Source organism: Armigeres subalbatus, chromosome 1 (genome assembly GCF_024139115.2).
Source record: "Armigeres subalbatus isolate Guangzhou_Male chromosome 1, GZ_Asu_2, whole genome shotgun sequence".
Classification (NCBI taxonomy): Eukaryota; Metazoa; Arthropoda; class Insecta; order Diptera; family Culicidae; genus Armigeres; species Armigeres subalbatus.
The window spans coordinates 109,471,719-109,489,730 of NC_085139.1; the positions used below are offsets into that span (position 1 = coordinate 109,471,719).

The 18,012-nt window shown below is 43.5% G+C and overlaps 1 protein-coding gene across 3 annotated transcripts in view; it reads right to left on the reverse strand.

Moving 5' to 3' along the window:
* LOC134204809 (probable serine/threonine-protein kinase DDB_G0267686) overlaps positions 1–18,012 on the reverse strand; it is a 333,973-nt gene that overhangs the window by 279,284 nt on the left and 36,677 nt on the right. The window contains exon 1 of one of the 3 annotated variants that reach the window (XM_062679610.1): positions 848–1,653. The exons of the other annotated variants lie outside the window; for them this stretch is intronic. The gene's annotated coding sequence lies outside the window, so the exon portion shown is untranslated. Of the gene's footprint in view, positions 1–847; positions 1,654–18,012 lie in introns of those variants that run through there. 3 annotated transcript variants of the gene reach the window in all.

Below are 18,012 nucleotides of genomic sequence, written 5' to 3' on the forward strand. Positions count from 1 at the left end.
TGCCTACTTATGTTATAAAAAAATATCCATATGGAGCAACTATTTTGGGGATTTTTCACGTTCTTTCCTCAACAATGTGTTACATAATTCGAGACATACCTCAAATCTTTGAAATTCTATCTTTATGACCTTTGTAATAGTGCTGTTTAATTACAACAGTTGTTTAACTCTAGTACGGCTGATATCAAACCGGCGTCTGTGTATGTACTGATTTTTTTTCGTCAGATCTATCACGCAATATCAAACATATGTTTACATGTGTGATTAGTAACAACACTTTATCGCACTACACAGGTTCATTCTTATCAAAACCGATGTATTTGTACATTTTAAACTGATTTTGATTTAACTCGAACTGTGAAAAACGGTATTTGGAAACCACCATACGTTAACGACTGTTCCAGATTAGAACCGATTAAAAGCAGTTGTTTGTAAACTAAATCTGCTAAATCACCTTCCGTGATTAGTGCTGTTCGATATTCCTCCCGAAGGGAGTCCCAAATCACAATCAAAACACCCCAATCAATCATCGCACCTTTCGCCCAGAACGATCCATATGTTCTCAATTACCGTGCGTCCGCCACCATATGGAAGCCAAACGGTGCGGGGTGCTGTTTGTCAAATTGCGTCGAGAACTTTATTTGAGCATGCTCCGGGAGTGCAAACAGATAACGAGTCCAAAATTCTACCCCGTCGGAACCGTTTCCCCCGATTCGTTATCACCACCCCGCGAGTCAATAGAATTCCCCGCAGGCAGCTATCCAGGCAGATGTTTACGCGTAGAAGGTTTGATATTTTTGTCGCCGTGCTGTCGTTGGTAGATCTGTTATCTTGACGAGCCAAATACCTGTGCCGTATTGTCCGTCCACCGAACGGTGTCCAGAACCTGTTGCAGCAACACTTAACAACACGGATTGGGCGGTTGGGGGGGCACCTGAGGCGTTTAACACACTACACACTCTTTTGCTTGTTGCTTTCTGTTCGCCACCACCGATGCGGTTCTTGCTGCCTATCTCGTCAAACACTTTCACTTATCATCACAAATTACGGCAATTTTCGCGAACCACCAGCGAAACATATGTTTCACGCGGCTGGAGTTTTCACTGCCCTTACACTCTGCACACGCTTCTCGCGGTTGGCACCACTTGTTGGATCGCACTTTGACGGCGACCGAAGCCCGCGAACGTTGTCAGACGGAAGGACAGATGGATGGTTGGATGGATGGGTAGCTCAGCGCTTCACAGCCGGAGCTTGATGGAACCAGAAAGGGATTTTTGCGTCCACTAACCAACACAGCGTCGTACGTACAGAACGGCCAAGACAGTCGACAGCTATTTGCTGAGAGCGACGACGGCGACGACGGCTGCGGTGCGGCGGTGGCGGCGACGAAACCCCCGAATGTCACGACGGGGCTCGATGTGAAGAGGCCTTCTCTGCTGCTGTTTCGGTTTCTATACTCCTTTGGGCTCCGGTGGCACAAACGGCGGAGAACGGGGGTGGGCAGCTTCTAGGTGGCCGGGAGCAGGCGAGGCAGATCCTTATCAAATCGTATCCATTGGACCGCATTTGCTCACCGTTCGTTCTTTCGTGCGGTGCTGATGCCGCTTAGAGTACGCTCTCCCTCTCTTTAGGGGCTTTTTCGTTTCCTATCTGCATCGATGTCGTTGTCGGTGCCCGTATCTCGGTCCTACGAAGAACGGGAGAATGCGTATCGTTATCAGTGGGTGATTATGGGGTGCTGAACGGTAGGGTGGTTCGATTAGAATCTGTTGGAAAACAATGAGGTTTTACAAGAGGCATCAATGCACCGTTCTTTAATCACGTAATAAGGCGTACCTCAACAGTAAGTGCACTGGCATTCCTTTTGAACGTGCTATGGTGACAAAAAAATATTCCAAAATTGTAATTGGCAACATTAAACAAAAAAAAAATGTTTCTTTGCATTTAATCTTTATTTCGGAGTCAAAACAGGGCTTAACTACTGTCCGACTTTGCGGCAATTGTATTTTGACTTCTTATATTAGATAATTGCTGAGAACTCCAGGAGAAAAAACTCTGGCGGAATTCCCGGATTAATTTCCGAAGCAACATTTGGAGGAATACACAAGGAAACAGCCGAGAAAAACTTCCGAATGAATTCCCGGAGAATCTTCCGATGGAATTTCCGAAAGGACTCCCAAAGGAATTCCAGAAGAAACTTCCGAAGGATTTACCGAAGAAACTCCCGAAAAAACTTACGAAGGAATAACCGAAGGAATAACCGAAGGAATAACCGAAGGAACCTCCGAAGGAATTCCCGAAGGAACTTCCGAATGAATTTCCGAAGGAATTCTCGAAGGAACCGCTGAAGGAATTCCCGGAGGAACATCCGGGGGAATTCCCGGAGAAACATCCGGAAGATTTCCCGGAGGAACTTCCGGAGGAATTCCCGGAGGAATTTCCGGAGGAATTCCCGGAGGAATTTCCGGAGGAATTCTCGGAGGAACCTCCGGAGGAACTCCCGGAGGAACTTCCGGAGGAATTCCCGGAGGAACTTCCGGTGGAATTCCCGCAGGAACTTCCGGAGAAATTCCCGGAGGAACTACCGGAGAAATTCCCGGAGGAACTTCCGGAGAAATTCCTGGAGGTACTTCCGGAGAAATTCCCGGAGGAACTTCCGGAGAAATTCCCGGAGGAACTTCCGGAGAAATTCCCGGAGGAACTTCCGGAGAAATTCCCGGAGGAACTTCCGGAGAAATTCCCGGAGAAACTTCCGGAGAAATTCCCGGAGGAACTTCCGGAGAAATTCCCGGAGGAGCTTCCGGAGAAATTCCCGGAGGAACTTCCGGAGAAATTCCCGGAGGAACTTCCGGAGAAATTCCCGGAGGAACTTCCGGAGAAAATCCTGGAGAAACTTCCGGAGAAAATCCCGGAGGAATTTCCGGAGGAACTTCCAGAGGAAATCATGGAGGAACTTGCGGAGGAACTTCCGGAGGAATTCCCGGAGGAACTTCCGGAGGAATTCCCGGAGGAACTTCCGGAGGAATTCCCGGAGGAACTTCCGGAGGAATTCCCGGAGGAACTTCCGGAGGAATTCCCGGAGGAACTTCCGGAGGAATTCCCGGAGGAACTTCCGGAGGAATTCCCGGAGGAACTTCCGGAGGAATTCCCGGAGGAACTTCCTGAGGAATTCCCGGAGGAACTTCCGGAGGAACTTCCGGAGGAACTTCCGAAGGAATTCCCGGAGGAACTTCCGGAGGAATTCCCGGAGGAATCTCCGGAGGAATTCCCGGAGGAACTTTCGGAGGAATTCCCGGAAGAACTTCCGGAGGAATTCCCGGAGGAACTTCTGGAGCAGCGGTTCTCAACCTTTTTCTTGAGAGGTACCCCTTCGAACTTTTGCATTAATTGAAGTACCCTCTCTCGAAAGCAGGCTTCCAATCCTCTTAAAAAACATAATTCCGAGCCCTTTGAAGGGACGCTCCTTTCAGCTATTGAATCCTTTTAAAGTAGGCTTCCGCGTCTCTTTTTATTAGAGGCTTCTAAGCCTCTTGTAGAGAGGCTTCCGAACCTCTTGAAATAAGGCTGCCGAGCCTCTTGGAAGGAGGCTTCCGAGCCTCTTCAAAGGAGGTTTCCGAGCCTCTTCAAAGGAGGCTTCCAAGCCTCTTGGAAGGAGGCTTCCGAGCCTCTTGAAAGGAGGCTTCCGAGCCTCTTGAAAGGAGGCTTCCGAGCTCAGAGGCTCCTTTCAAGAGGCTCGGAAGCCTCCTTTCAAGAGCCTCTTCAAAGGAAGCTTCCGAGCCTCTTGGAAGGAGGCTTCCGAGCCTCTTGAAAGGAGGCCTGAGCCTCTTGAAGGAGGCTTCCAGGCTCAGAGTTCCTCAAGAGGCTCAGAGCCTCCTTAAGAGCTCGGAAGCCTCCTTTCAAGAGGCTCAGGCCTCCTTCAGAGCTCAGGAAGCCTTCAAGGGCTCAGGAAGCCTCCTTTCAAGAGGCCTCGGAAGCCTCCTTTCAAGAGGCTCAGGAAGCCTCCTTTCAAGAGGCTCAGAGCCTCCTTTCAAGAGGCTCAGAGCCTCCTTCAAGAGGGCTCGGAAGCCTCCTTCAAGAGGCCCGGAAGCCTCCTTTCAAGAGGGCTCAGCCTCCTTCAAGAGGCCTGGAAAGCCCTTCAAGAGGCTCAGGCCTCCTTTCAAGAGGCTCAGGAAGCCTCCTTTCAAGAGGCTCAGAGCCTCCTTTCAAGAGGCTCAGGAAGCTCCCCTTCAAGAGGCTCGGAAGCCTCCTTTCAAGAGGCTCAGGCCTCCTTTCAAGAGGCTCAGGAAGCCTCCTTTCAAGAGGCCTGGAAGCCTCCTTTCAAGAGGCTCGGAAGCCTCCTTTCAAGAGGCTCAGGAAGCCTCCTTTCAAGAGGCCTCAGAGCCTCCTTTCAAGAGGCCCGGAAGCCTCCTTTCAAGAGGCTCAGAAGCCTCCTTTCAAGAGGCCTGGAAGCCTCCTTTCAAGAGGGCTGGAAGCCTCCTTTCAAGAGGCTCAGAAGCCTCCTTTCAAGAGGCTCAGAAGCCTCCTTTCAAGAGGCCTGGAAGCCTCCTTCAAGAGGCTCAGAAGCCTCCTTTCAAGAGGCCTCGGAAGCCTCCTTTCAAGAGGCTCAGAAGCCTCCTTTCAAGAGGCCTGGAAGCCTCCTTTCAAGAGGCTCAGGAAGCCTCCTTTCAAGAGGCCTGGAAGCCTCCTTTCAAGAGGCCTCCAGCCTCCTTTCAAGAGGCCTGGAAGCCTCCGGTCAAGAGGCTCGGAAGCCGCTTGTCAAGAGGCTTGGAAGCCTCCTTTCAAGACACTCGGAAGCCTCCTTTCAAGAGGCTCGGAAAGCCTACTTTCAAGAGGCTCGGAAGCCTCCTTCCAAGAAGCTCGGAAGTCTCCTTCCAAGAGGCTCGGAAGCCTCCTTTCAAGAGGCTCGGAAGCCTCCTTTCAAGAGGCTCGGAAGCCTCCTTTCAAGAGGCTCGGAAGCCTCCTTTCAAGAGGCTCGGAAGCCTTCTTTCAAGAGGCTCAGAAGCCTCCTTTCAAGAGGCTCAGGAAGCCTCCTTTCAAGAGGCCTGGAAGCCTCCTTTCAAGAGGCTCAAGCCTCCTTTCAAGAGGCTCGGAAGCCTCCTTTCAAGAGGCTCAGCCTCCTTTCAAGAAGCCTCCTTCAAGAGCTCAGAAGCCTCCTTTCAAGAGGCTCAAGCCTCCTTTCAAGAGGCTCGGAAGCCTCCTTTCAAGAGGCTCAGAAGCCTCCTTTCAAGAGGCTCCGAAGCCTCCCTTCAAGAGGCTCGGAAGCCTCCTTTCAAGAGGCCTCAAGCCTCCTTTCAAGAGGCCTGGAAGCCTCCTTTCAAGAGGCTCAGAAGCCTCCTTTCAAGAGGCTCAGGAAGCCTCCTTTCAAGAGGCTCGGAAGCCTCCTTTCAAGAGGCTCGGAAGCCTCCTTTCAAGAGGCTCGGAAGCCTCCTTTCAAGAGGCTCGGAAGCCTCCTTTCAAGAGGCTCGGAAGCCTCCTTTCAAGAGGCTCGGAAGCCTCCTGTCAAGAGGCTCGGAAGCCTCTTTTCAAGAGGCTTGGAAGCCTCCTTTCAAGACACTCGGAAGCCTCCTTTCAAGAGGCTCGGAAAGCCTACTTTCAAGAGGCTCGGAAGCCTCCTTCCAAGAAGCTCGGAAGTCTCCTTCCAAGAGGCTCGGAAGCCTCCTTTCAAGAGGCTTGGAAGCCTCCTTCCAAGAGGCTTGGAAGCCTCCTTCCAAGAGGCTTGGAAGCCTCCTTCCAAGCGGCTTGGAAGCCTCCTTCCAAGAGGCTTGGAAGCCTCCTTCCAAGAGGCTTGGAAGCCTTCTTCCAAGAGGCTTGGAAGCCTCCTTCCAAGCGGCTTGAAAGCCTCCTTCCAAGAGGCTTGAAAGCCTCCTTCCAAGAGGCTTGGAAGCCTCCTTCCAAGAGGCTTGGAAGCCTCCTTCCAAGAGGCTTGGAAGCCTCCTTCCAAGAGGCTTGGAAACCTCCTTCCAAGAGGCTCGGAAGCCTCCTTCCAAGAGGCTCGGAAGCCTCCTTCCAAGAGGCTCGGAAGCCTCCTTCCAAGAGGCTCGGAAGCCTCCTTCCAAGAGGCTCGGAAGCCTCCTTCCAAGAGGCTCGGAAGCCTCCTTCCAAGAGGCTCCTAAGCCTCCTTCCAAGAGGCTCGGAAGCCTCCTTCCAAGAGGCTCGGAAGCCTCCTTCCAAGAGGCTCGGAAGCCTCCTTCCAAGAGGCTCGGAAGCCTCCTTCCAAGAGGCTCGAAGCCTCCTTCCAAGAGGCCTCAGAAGCCTCCTTCCAAGAGGCTCAGAAGCCTCCTTCCAAGAGGCTCAGGAAGCCTCCTTCCAAGAGGCTCAGAAGCCTCCTTCCAAGAGGCTCAGAAGCCTCCTTCAAGAGGCTGGAAGCCTCCTCCAAGAGGCCTGGAAGCCTCCTTCCAAGAGGCTCAAGCCTCCTTCCAAGAGGCTCAGGAAGCCTCCTTCCAAGAGGCTCAAGCCTCCTCCAAGAGGCCTGGAAGCCTCCTTCCAAGAGGCTCAGAAGCCTCCTTCCAAGAGGCCTGGAAGCCTCCTTCCAAGAGGCTCGGAAGCCTCCTCCAAGAGGCTCGGAAGCCTCCTTCCAAGAGGCTCGGAAGCCTCCTCCAAGAGGCTCAGGAAGCCTCCTTCCAAGAGGCTCTGAACTCTCCTCCCAAGAGGCTTGAAAGCCTCCTTCCAAGAGGCTCGGAAGCCTCCTTCCAAGAGGCTCGGAAGCCTCCTTCCAAGAGGCTCGGAAGCCTCCTTTCAAGAGGCTCGGAAGCCTCCTTTCAAGAGGCTCAGAAGCCTCCTTTCAAGAGGCTCGGAAGCCTCCTTCCAAGAGGCTCGGAAGCCTCCTTCCAAGAGGCTCGGAAGCCTCCTTCCAAGAGGCTCGGAAGCCTCCTTCCAAGAGGCTCGGAAGCCTCCTGCCAAGCCTCTTGGAAGAAGGTTTCCGAGCCTCTTGGAAGGAAGCTTCCGAGCTTCTTGAAAGAAGGCCTTCGAGCTGAACAATAGAAAATACGCAATTATCAAAACTTTATCAATGAGTTTTGATTGGAATTGTAATACGTCCGCCATTACGCATTTTTATCCGAGGTACCCCCAAGGGCCAGCGAAGGTACCCCCAGGGGTACATGTACCCCAGGTTGAGAACCGCTGTTCTGGAGGAATTCCCGGATGAATTCCCGGAGGATTCCAGACTAGGTTTCGGAAGAATTCCAGGACGAACTTTCTGATGAATTCCCGAAGGAACTTCCAGAAGAATTCTTGTAAGAACTGCTGGCAGAATTCTCGTGGTAATTTCCGGAGAATTTCCAGGGGGGACCTCCGGAGGATTTCCTGGGGGAACCTATTGCGTTATAATCCCTGCACATGGGGCCTTCTTTAGCTAACTGGTAATATGCGCGGCTATAAAGCATGACTATGCTGAGGATGGATGGGTTCGATTCCCGGTGTCGGTCTAGCCAATTTTTGGTTTGGAAATTGTCTCGACTTCCCTGGGCATAAAAGAATTATCTTACTAGCGTCATGATATAAGAATGCAAAAATTGTAACTTGGCTTAGAAATCTCGCGGTTAATAACTATGGAAGTGCGGAACGAACACTAAGCAGCGAGGTGGCAATGTCCCAGTGAGGGATGTAATGCCAATAAGAAAAACCAAGAATAATCTACCTAGCGGTGATGGTGTGTAGATTCTGTATCAAAAGATCGAAGGTCAAAAGGTCGAAGGTCAAAAGATCGAAGGACAAAAGGTCGAACGGTCAAAAGGTCGAAAGGTCAAAAGGTCGAAGGGTCAAAAAGTCGAATATGTATCAAAACGTCGAAGGTCAAAAGGTCGAAGGACAAAAGGTCGAAAGGAAAAAAGGTCGAAGGATCAATTGGACAAAAGCTCGAAGGGTCATTTAGTCGAATATGTATCATAACGACGAAGGTCAAAAGTTCGAAAGGACAAGACAAGACAAAGACAAAAGAAAGGAATGATAAGTGAAAAATGAGACGTGAGAAGGGAGTAGTGAGCATAGGTAAATAAGAAGTGGAAAGTGAAAATTGAGAAGTGAGAATTGATAAGTGAGATATGAGAAGTGAGTAGTGAGTAGTTAGAAGTGAGAAGTGAATACTGAGTAGATAGTAGTGAGTAGTGAGTAGTGAGAAGTGAGAAGTAAGTAGTTAGAAGTGAGAAGTTAAAACAAAGAAATGAGAAGTAGAAAGTGACAAGTGAGAAATGTGATGTGAGGAGTAAGGAAAGGAGAAGTAAAAAGTGTGATATAAATGAGAAGTGAAAAGGTAAAAAGAAGGAGGGAGGAAGAATATACAGTAAGAAAAAGAAAAGAAGAATAAAGAAAAACAAAACAGAAAAAAAACAAAAAAGAAAGATAGAGGAAGGTTGAGATATAAGCAAAAAAGAATGAAGCTAAAAAGGGAAAAAATGAAGAAGGGAAGAAAGAAGAAAAAAAGAGGAAAAAAGAAGGAAAAAATAAGAAAGAAAGAAGAAAGTGGGAAGAAAGAAGGAAAAAAGGAAGAAGAAAGAAAGAAGAAAGACGGAAGAAAAAGGTAGAAAGAAAGAAAAAAAAGACGGTAGAAAGGAAGGAGAAAAAAAGAAGGAAGAAAGAAGTTGAAAGGGAAATAGAAGAAGGAAGGAAGAAGAGAAGACACAAGGAAAAAACATCAAGAAAGATGATGGAGAGAAGACACAAGGAAACAAAAAAAGAAGATACAAAGAAGAAGCAAGTAGCAGGAAAAAAAGAAAGAAAAAATGGAGGAAACAAAAAACAAAGGAGAGAGAAATAAGGAAGGTAAAAAGAAGAAAAAGGGAGAAAGAAGAAAGAAAGAAATAAAAAAAGAAAGGAAGAAAGATGGAAGAAAAAAAGAAGGAAAAAAGAGTGAAGAAAGAAAGAAGAAATAATGAAAAGAAACTGTTTCCTGAAAAACTGAAGGAAGTAAGAAAGAAGAAAGGAAGAAGGATAAAAAAGAGAAAAAAGAAGATAGAAAGAAAGAAGAAAGGAGGAAAAAAGGAAAGAAGGAAGGAAGTAGGAAAAAAGGAAAAAAGGAGAAAGAATGAAGAAAGACAGAAAAAAGAAGGAAGAAATAAGGCAGGAAGAAGGCAGAAAGAAGCAAGAAAGAAGGAATCAAGGAAGAAAAAAAAGAAAATAAAAGAAGAAAGACGTTAGAAACATGGGAGATGAAATATGGAAGGAAGAAGGAAGAAAGAAATAAGAAAGAAATGAGAAAGAAGAAGAATAGAAGGGAATATACATATGAAGCAAGAAGGAAGAAGGAAAAAGAAAGAAGATATAAATAAAAAGGTGAGAGAGAGAGAAAAAATAATAGAGAAGAAGGGAAAAAGAAGGGCCTTTCTTCATTTAGACATTTTGTCCTTCGACCGTTTGACGCAGATTTTTTGTTTCGACCTTTTGTCCTTCGACCTTTTCACACTTCAACCTTTTGTCCTTTCGACTTTTTAACCTTTAAGCTTTTATCCTATAACCGGTGTGTATATTGACAATTCTAAACAAAAAAATCGACCATTTGTGGACCATTTGGTTGCTGTATTTTTTTGATTTATTGCTTCTCTATTTTCAAACAATGTGTAGCTTGTTTTTTTTATTTCTCCCATAGCACGCATCTGATTTTTTTTTGACAAGAGACTAAAAATTTGAGTCACTCTAGAAAACCACCCTTACCCTAGGCAACAGGACACGCATGTCCACAAAAGCCCTCGGAAGAATCAAGCAGGCCTACAAACAGGCAGGCATTCAATCATACACACACATCGGAATCGCACCACAACGGGTAATCGCCTCTTCCCACATCGTATCCCTATGGGGCTGTTCATATACTACGTGCACAGTTTAAGGGGGAAGGGGATAGGGCAGATGTTCACGAATTTAAATTTATATTAGCGGTTGTCAACGCTGGGGAAATGGGGTATCTAAAACTAAAACTGATCAAAACTTGTCCACGTGGTATATGGACAGCCCCTATGTAGAATGTGTTGTCCCGAAAACAAGGCTTGTCTGTCGCCGCCGGACCGGACGACAGGGTTTTTTTTTGCCCGGAAGACACACTCTACCCAAAATACTTGTTGCTTCTGCTCACGAATAGGCAGGCAGCCTCAGCCTTTCTCTCGCTTTGTGCTTGCCGCCTTGTCGGTGCTCTCACGCGGGTTCGTGATTTTTGGAACGGGAGGGTTGGGGCTGTTGAATTTGAGCCCAAATTTAATAATTTGATCAAAACCCATGCTACAGAGTACATACTTTTTTTGGATAAATCCTTTAGGGCTTTTACTACAATTTATTTCAATTCAGGTCGATTATTCTATGCCAAGTTAAATTTTGTAACAGATTAACTCAGTGTTCCCCAGTATGTTAAGCGCTTTTTCCCTTAATTTGCTTGTTACAAAATAAAATAAGCTTGAACTTTTTTTTAGATTTTTCGGCTCTGAAGTCTGATTTATTAGAACAAATTTTCCAATATATCAGATTTCATAACCGAAAATACTAAAAAATCATACTAAAAAAATCAAAAATCAATAACTATAATCTTTTATCTTTCAAGCTGGTTCTTGAACGAAAGCTTATAAAAACATCTACCAGCTTGAAGCATATTTAAATGCATATTGGTGTCAAAATCACTCCGTGCAACATAACAAAACGAAAAAGATGCTACCGCTCTAAAATTTTGGGTTGAGCATCAGCTGATAAATATATTTATGAGCTTTCGCCCAAGTACTGACTTAAAAGATAAAAGCTTATTTTTATTGTGTGAGAAGTAAATTTAGAAAAAAAACGCCCAAAATGCTGAAGATCGCCGGATTATCTGATTTGGAAAATGTTTCTTAGTTAAATTCGTAAATATGAGGATTTCTGTTAATGTTTATTAAATGTCAGATCATGCAAATACGCAAGAATACGTATAAACGGATCCACTTCTTCCAAATCCCGGGAAACTTCCGAAGAAAATCCCGAATGAATGTTCGAAAAAGAAATTGAACAATTTCTGCGGAATTATCTTCATGGATTCCTGCTGAATTCTTCCAAAGCTCCTGCAAAAATATATTCGAACATATCTACTGAAAATTCTCCAATAATTTCAATGGCATTATTTATTGCTAACTTTTATGAAAATTTTGTATTGGTTATTGGTTCTAGCCTTGATTTTTTTCTATTGGCAGTTTCCTAATGTTTTTGGGCTGTTCTTAATTTAGTCATTTTTTTTTATACTTCTTACTCAAAATCGGTTTATAAAAATCCTCCTCCTATCGAGATTTTGTTTTTGAAGCAGTGTTATAGCCTTCACCCGAGCAGGAGCGACGACCTCGATAACAGAAATTGGTATGATTTAGCCTTGCATAAGAGGTAAAATACCAAAAAATAATACCAACAACTTATATGCAGAATACTTGAGGCATACCATGCTTAGGTATTTCAATACCAAACGAATGATAATTGGTTATGCATTTGGTATTGGAAATCAATTTAATAACTGAGTTTGTTATGGGGCCCTCCTTAGCCGTGTGGTAAGACGCACGGCTACAAAGCAAGACCATGCTGAGGGTGGCTGGGTTCGATTCCCGGTGCCGGTCTAGGCAATTTTCGGATTGGAAATTGTCTCGACTTCCCTGGGCATAAAAGCATCATCGTGCTAGCCTCATGATATACGAATGCAAAAATGGTAACTTGGCTTAGAAACCTCGCTGTTAATAACTGTGGAAGTGCTTAATGAACACTAAGCTGCGAGGCGGCTCTGTCCCAGTGTGGGGATGTAATGCCAATAAGAAGAAGAAGAAGAAGAAGAGTATGTTATGGCTTAAGTATTGTGCATATTAGTTTTTGGTATTATTCCTTTGGTATTTTACCTCTTATGAAGGGCTAGTTCATAACAGAGTATGGTATCAATAACAGAATTAAGTATCATTGAGCCAATTTCTCCTGCTCGGGTACGTACGCTTAGTGTACGAGAAAGGCAAAAAGCTGGTGTTCAGAATAAGCTAGATTTTTATTTGTTTAAAGGTATCCTTATCGTTGTGAATATTAATACATTTGTATAACAGTTTTAAATATATCAAGTTCTCACGCTGTATATATTAAATTTAGTGAAATGTATCTTCAAGCAATTGTAGGGGGAACATCGTGCTAATGATCATGCGTTGTATGACCATTTCGTAGTTCAGGCTATGGCTGTGCAAATATCTGATGAAATGGCCAATTCAATCCGTTGATATTTAAAATGTATTGTATGTTAATACTGGCGGTGCAAGTTATTGTTATTTTATGGGGCACCACTTAGTGCAAGCACGTTGCCTTTAAGAACAATAGCGTGCTAGTGACGGGTGGTATCCCACCTCTGGCTTCGTCAGGTGATCTTAGGTCAATAAATAAACAAGAAAAAAAAATAGTTTGTTACCCGGGGCGATTCTCGGAAAATTCCTATTGCATCCTGTGTTTAAGCCGGGGGTTACAAACTGCGTATTTTTCATGGCCAACCGAAAGAATATAATCAGTGATGCGATTTTGTGTGCTAATTCTATTTGGGAAGTGACTATCGCTATCACATGCCGCGAGAATTAAACAAACACACATCTACCGAGAGAACGAGGAGAGATGCACGTCAAACGTAGAAGAGAACATCGTAACTGCGCGAGAAAGTTTATCTCGTTCTCGTTTCACTGTGCCGACTCGAACCTTCAGACTGTGAGTGAGACGTTGGGGAAAGCGATTCGCGTGAAAACTCGTCCATGTGAGCGGGTGGGTGAGCGAGAAAATCTCAACAAAACAAAATTCTAACATATGTTTTCGCTAGAATTTGACTTCTAATCCGGTGGTGGCAGTTTCTAAAGCGGGCCGTGATGTACACTTCTGCGGGTGTGGGAAATTCTGATCCGAAAATAGAATGCACCCACTGACCGTCATCGAACCATCGAGCAGCCGGGAGGCAATGCAGCGAACTAATATCCAACGAGCATATGGTTCGATGGAATGAAATGTGCGCCACCCACAACTGGCGGAATGTTAATGTTGTACGTAACGAAGGGTAAAAAGTAGAACCTAAAACGTTGATGTTTCTGTATTTTATTTTGCATTTCGTGACCTTCACAGATGCTTCCTGATACATGCTTGATATTTTGTTCTTTTGTAGAATCAATACTTTCACGTACCTAATATTTCGGAGATTTATTAGATACGCCAAAAATCTAGGGAGCAATGCGCCGTAGTTAGCTAAGCAGATGCTGCCGCAAAGATTCAAGTGAAATGTTTTTCATTGGTATTTTAAACCTCATGTGATAGTTAACAAATGTGACTTGCTGATGCCATCTCACTGTTGCAGACAATTTGGTTCGCGATTACAACTTTTCCAGCATATGGTGATTTCTGTTGCCGGTAAACTCATGGAGGCTGTTACATGGCATCACATCATACGTTCGTTTCCATCGTTGTGCCTTTGCAAAGCTATGGGCAGTTCTCGAACGAGTGCAGGCATATGGAGGCGCATGGTGCACAACTGTCTTGGAATTACTTCTTAACCTTCTGGGACTAGCACTGTTATAAATAGTACAACACATTGAGTGAAAGTGAGATATATTTTCAGTCAGATGACCAATTTACACCAAACCACTGTGTATTCCTCGATTTTTTTCTATCAATTGAGAAGACACTCAAAGTGATTCAATAGAAGGCTCGGGTGAATATAAACAAATAAAGGGCTAGGGCTGAAGTGCTTGTGGAAAAATAACCAACAATGAGTTATTCATGTTTTAAGGTATCGCGAATTTCTCTAAATCATTCCTGGAAATGATCTGAGAGTAAATTTCTTGTTCTCACTCATCCGGCAGATCTGGATTCTTTACCGTCCGTAAGAATGGGCAACTTTTCAAATTTGTCCTAGAGCAGCACAATTTTTTCTAAATAATTTCAGACAGTGACCTGGGACCTGGTAGTTTTTACTCATCTATAACCACATTTAGCCACCAGATGGCTTTCCAATAAGTCAATAAAAATGGTTTTTCGGTTCGTCCTAGAGTAGCGCGTTTTTTAAACATCTAGGATTTAATTCACATTTTTTACTCATCTATGATCACACACGAGCAAAGATGAATAACTAATTGATAACAAATTCTATTATCCGGTTATCTAACATTTTGATAACTGAACTTATTATTATTTTAGTTGAATTAAAATCTAACAAAATGATACTAGAATTTTGTTCCCGAAATAACTAAAAAAACAAACAAGATTATCACTGATACCAAGTTGGTAACAAATTTTGTTATACATGTTATTTACCCAAATATCTAATTCTGTTTTCAGCCATCACTGTTTTATCGACCAAAATAGTTAATTGTTCTATGCTGACTTCGATACGCATTGAAACAAATGTTGACACTCACTGGGACACGAACTCGAATCGAGTGATTGTACGTTCCTGAGCATCCATTCATTTACGCTAAAAGGATAAGAAGAGAAGAGCACAGCGCTTTCTACAATTTTGTATTTACTGAAAACTGTTTATGGTCTATACTGTATACGAGAGCCGCTGTCGCTTGATTGAACTTGAAACCTTCAGAGTGCGAAGAAAGATTGTACGACAATTCCCCGAAAATAATTCCCCGAATGCAATTTCCCCGAATGTAACGATTCCCCGAATGAAACAATTCCCCGAATGTAACATTTCCCCGAATGCTTCTCTCTTCTTTTTGAGTGCGGCACAAAGCGGTTGGAAGATTTCTTCCGGGTGAGAAGCATTTTCGGCTTTTTGAGCACAGTGTGTCAATTGCACTTGTCACACAAGACATTCATGCAACTGGCCCTTGCCTGAGGTTTCAATAACTGTGGAAATGCTAGTGGAACACTAAGTTGAAAAACAGCGAAGGCGAAATTAAGAGATATTGCTTTCTTTAAATGTATTAGTATCCTTGTTTAGATGAATTCATCTGCCCGATTTAAAGCAAAAGGAAGTGACAATGTCTACCTCAAACGAACACATTTGCCCGGTATAAGGCAAAGAGGATAGATAGTCCCTTCTTTAAATGAACTCGTTTGTGTAAAACAAAGTAAATCAATGAGGCAGTGCCTTCTTTAAATGAACCCGTCTACCCGATGTTATGCTAATGGAGGAGATAATTCCTTCTTTATATAAACTCGTTTATCCAGTATAAAGCGTCTCGAGAGAGAACGTCTGTCCATAATAAGACAAGAAGAAGAGATAATTCGTTCACTATAGGAACGCGCTTGCCAGATATAATAAAGGATTGATATGGAGCAATTATATGTCGAAAGAAAAGCCTAATGCTATTCTGAGAAAATGGATTCGGCAAAATGTTTTTCGATAAAATATTATACATTCAATACATATATATTTTTCCCTTATTCTGGCCAAATTGGCATCCAAATAAGAGAGCACATTAATCCTTATTATCATTCTCAATTCATTCATATTTGCATTATTTCGAGCTAACGCCTAATTCTGAAGGAGGGACCACATCTACTATTGCCTTACTGCGCGGAAATGTTTTCTTTTTAAGAATGGATTACATCCATATTATCTTATTTCGGGCAGATACGTGTTATTAAAGATAGAATAATAAAAATAATAATCTGGGGAAACACTCCCTAAAGAAGCGACGCATTTACCATTGCATTAGTCCGAGCAAATGCATTATTTTTAAAGAAGGAATCACATTCACCATTGCCTTAGTCTAGGCAAACGCAATATTTGTGTTTAGAAGGATTCACATCAACCATTGCCTCATACTTCTTAAGAAGGTATTTACAGGACAGGAGCTTGATTTCGAAGATAAAAAAAAATATTTACCAAAAACGTTTTCAATCGGAATTGCCGTTTGCGATTCTGCTTTTTAAAAACACAGCCGTTGATCGACTATTATAGATCAGAAAGCACCTTCAAAATCATTCTACCCTGATATTTTTATAATTTAAAAACACATCTTGGAGGATCAATAATATATAATACTACCAAAGGATATTGAGCTGATAAGCGTAGCATAGTTACGGTGTACTTTGTAGATTGGACACTAGTGATACTCATATTTTTCTTTTGAAATCCTTATTCAAATTGCTATAAAAAATCAAGGAAGGTGTGATCCTTGATTTCAATCTAGGATAAAAATCACGAAAGCGAGGATTACTACTCCTGGCCACGCCCATCTTCACCAAAGGATATTGCGCTGGTAATGTCCAATAATACACACTTGAACGTGTCTTTAAACGCTGCTTTTTTCGGACACATACAGTCGATTGCGAAGATGTGTTTGTGAGAGGTACTATGTTTTCGGGGAATTGTTCCATTCGGGGAAATGTTACATTCGAGGAATTGTTACATTCGGGGAAATTGCATTCGGGGAATTGTTACATTCGGGGAAATTACATTCGGGGAAATTGCATTCGGGGAATTGGTTTTCGGGGAATTGTCGTACAATCGCGAAGAAATTTTTCCAGAGCTTTGACCATCGCCGATGTTCTCCAAGGTAGAACAGATTGTGAGACCATTCTCCAACTCATCGACCTGAATGTCAGGCTGCGGATGCTGCGACATAATATTTTGTTACGACCACCATATCGTAGGACAAATTATGGACTGGCAAGCGCAATAATTGGCTTGCAACGTAATTTCAATCGTGTGGCATCAGTTTTTGACTTCCATCTCTCACGTGAAATTTTGAAAAGAAGCTTTTTATTTTTTTAAATTTTTGTTTTGTTTGGTTCACGTTAATCACTTGACTATGAGAGATTTAATAATAAATTTTTAACGTCTTAGGGGAAAATGCTACAGGGTTTGAAAAAAATTATCTTCCTATTTACAAAATAGTGGAAGTAAAAGGAAGATAATTTTTTTCAAACCCTGTATGAGAGATTTGTTTGTGGTCTGAATGTGTTGTGAATTACTTGTTTTGCGTTTAAATAAAATATCATTGGGGCAGTTGAACGTACCCGATCTTGCTCAAGTTTGTTTTATTTTACGTACTTACTGTCAATTCTAGACCAACATTTTAAAAGGCGTAATAGCCAAAATTGATTCCTTCTGATTCTTTTGATTACTATCTATATATAAAACTCAATGTTTGTATGTATGTTCAAGCATTACTTCTGAATCCCTTGGCCGGTTTTAACCAAATTTGGAACACACATTCTAAGCATGAGGATTAAGACCGCACAATTCGTAGTTGCTACTCCGGGATTGACTAGAACTTGCGAAATTGTACAGAGAACACAATAAATGGGTCTTAAGATTAGCTACCCATTCTCAATGTACACGTTTCGGGAGCTCAGATGTTTAAAGTCAATAACGGCGCCGGCCACGTCCTTACAGTCATATAGGAAGGGAAGGATTGTTAGTCCAACTCTCGTTGCTACTAGAGACCAAGTATACCTCTGCATCTCCACGATTGCCTTGGAATAGGATATCGTTTTAATTACAAAGGATAATTTATCTGGATTCGCTTCGGTAAGTGATGCGATCTATGGGATGGAAAATAACACTAATTCGCTGGCTCGCCACGAGAAAAATGTTAAACCATGCACTCCCGGTGGCATATGAAAACTGAGGAGAATTGCGTTTTGGACGACCAAACGAACGCGTAACAGTCTGTACCTACTTCCCCGATAGCTACAGCAAACTATGGAAGATCGCACTTGTCTCAACCATGATGAACCATGAAGCGCATGATCCACCGAATATCAAACAGATATGCTTTTTTCTGATCTTCTGCCTAGTTTACTCAAGCGCACAAAGCACAAAATTACGATGATCGGCCGATCGTTCTACTTACTGAAGAAAACACGACCGAACTCGAACGGCCGAAAGGGTCCTTTGGTCGAAAGGGTCGTTCTAACTCCTCATTTTTCACTTCTTACTGTAAAAAAAAGAGAAGCGCAAAGTGAGTAGTGAGACGTCTCACTACTCATTTTTTTTTACAGCGAGAAGTGAGAAATGAGGAGTGAAAAGTGAGACGTCTCATTTCTCACTCTTCATTTTTCTTTTCTCACTGTAAAAAGTGAGAAGCGCGAAGTGAGTAGTAAGACGTCTAACTA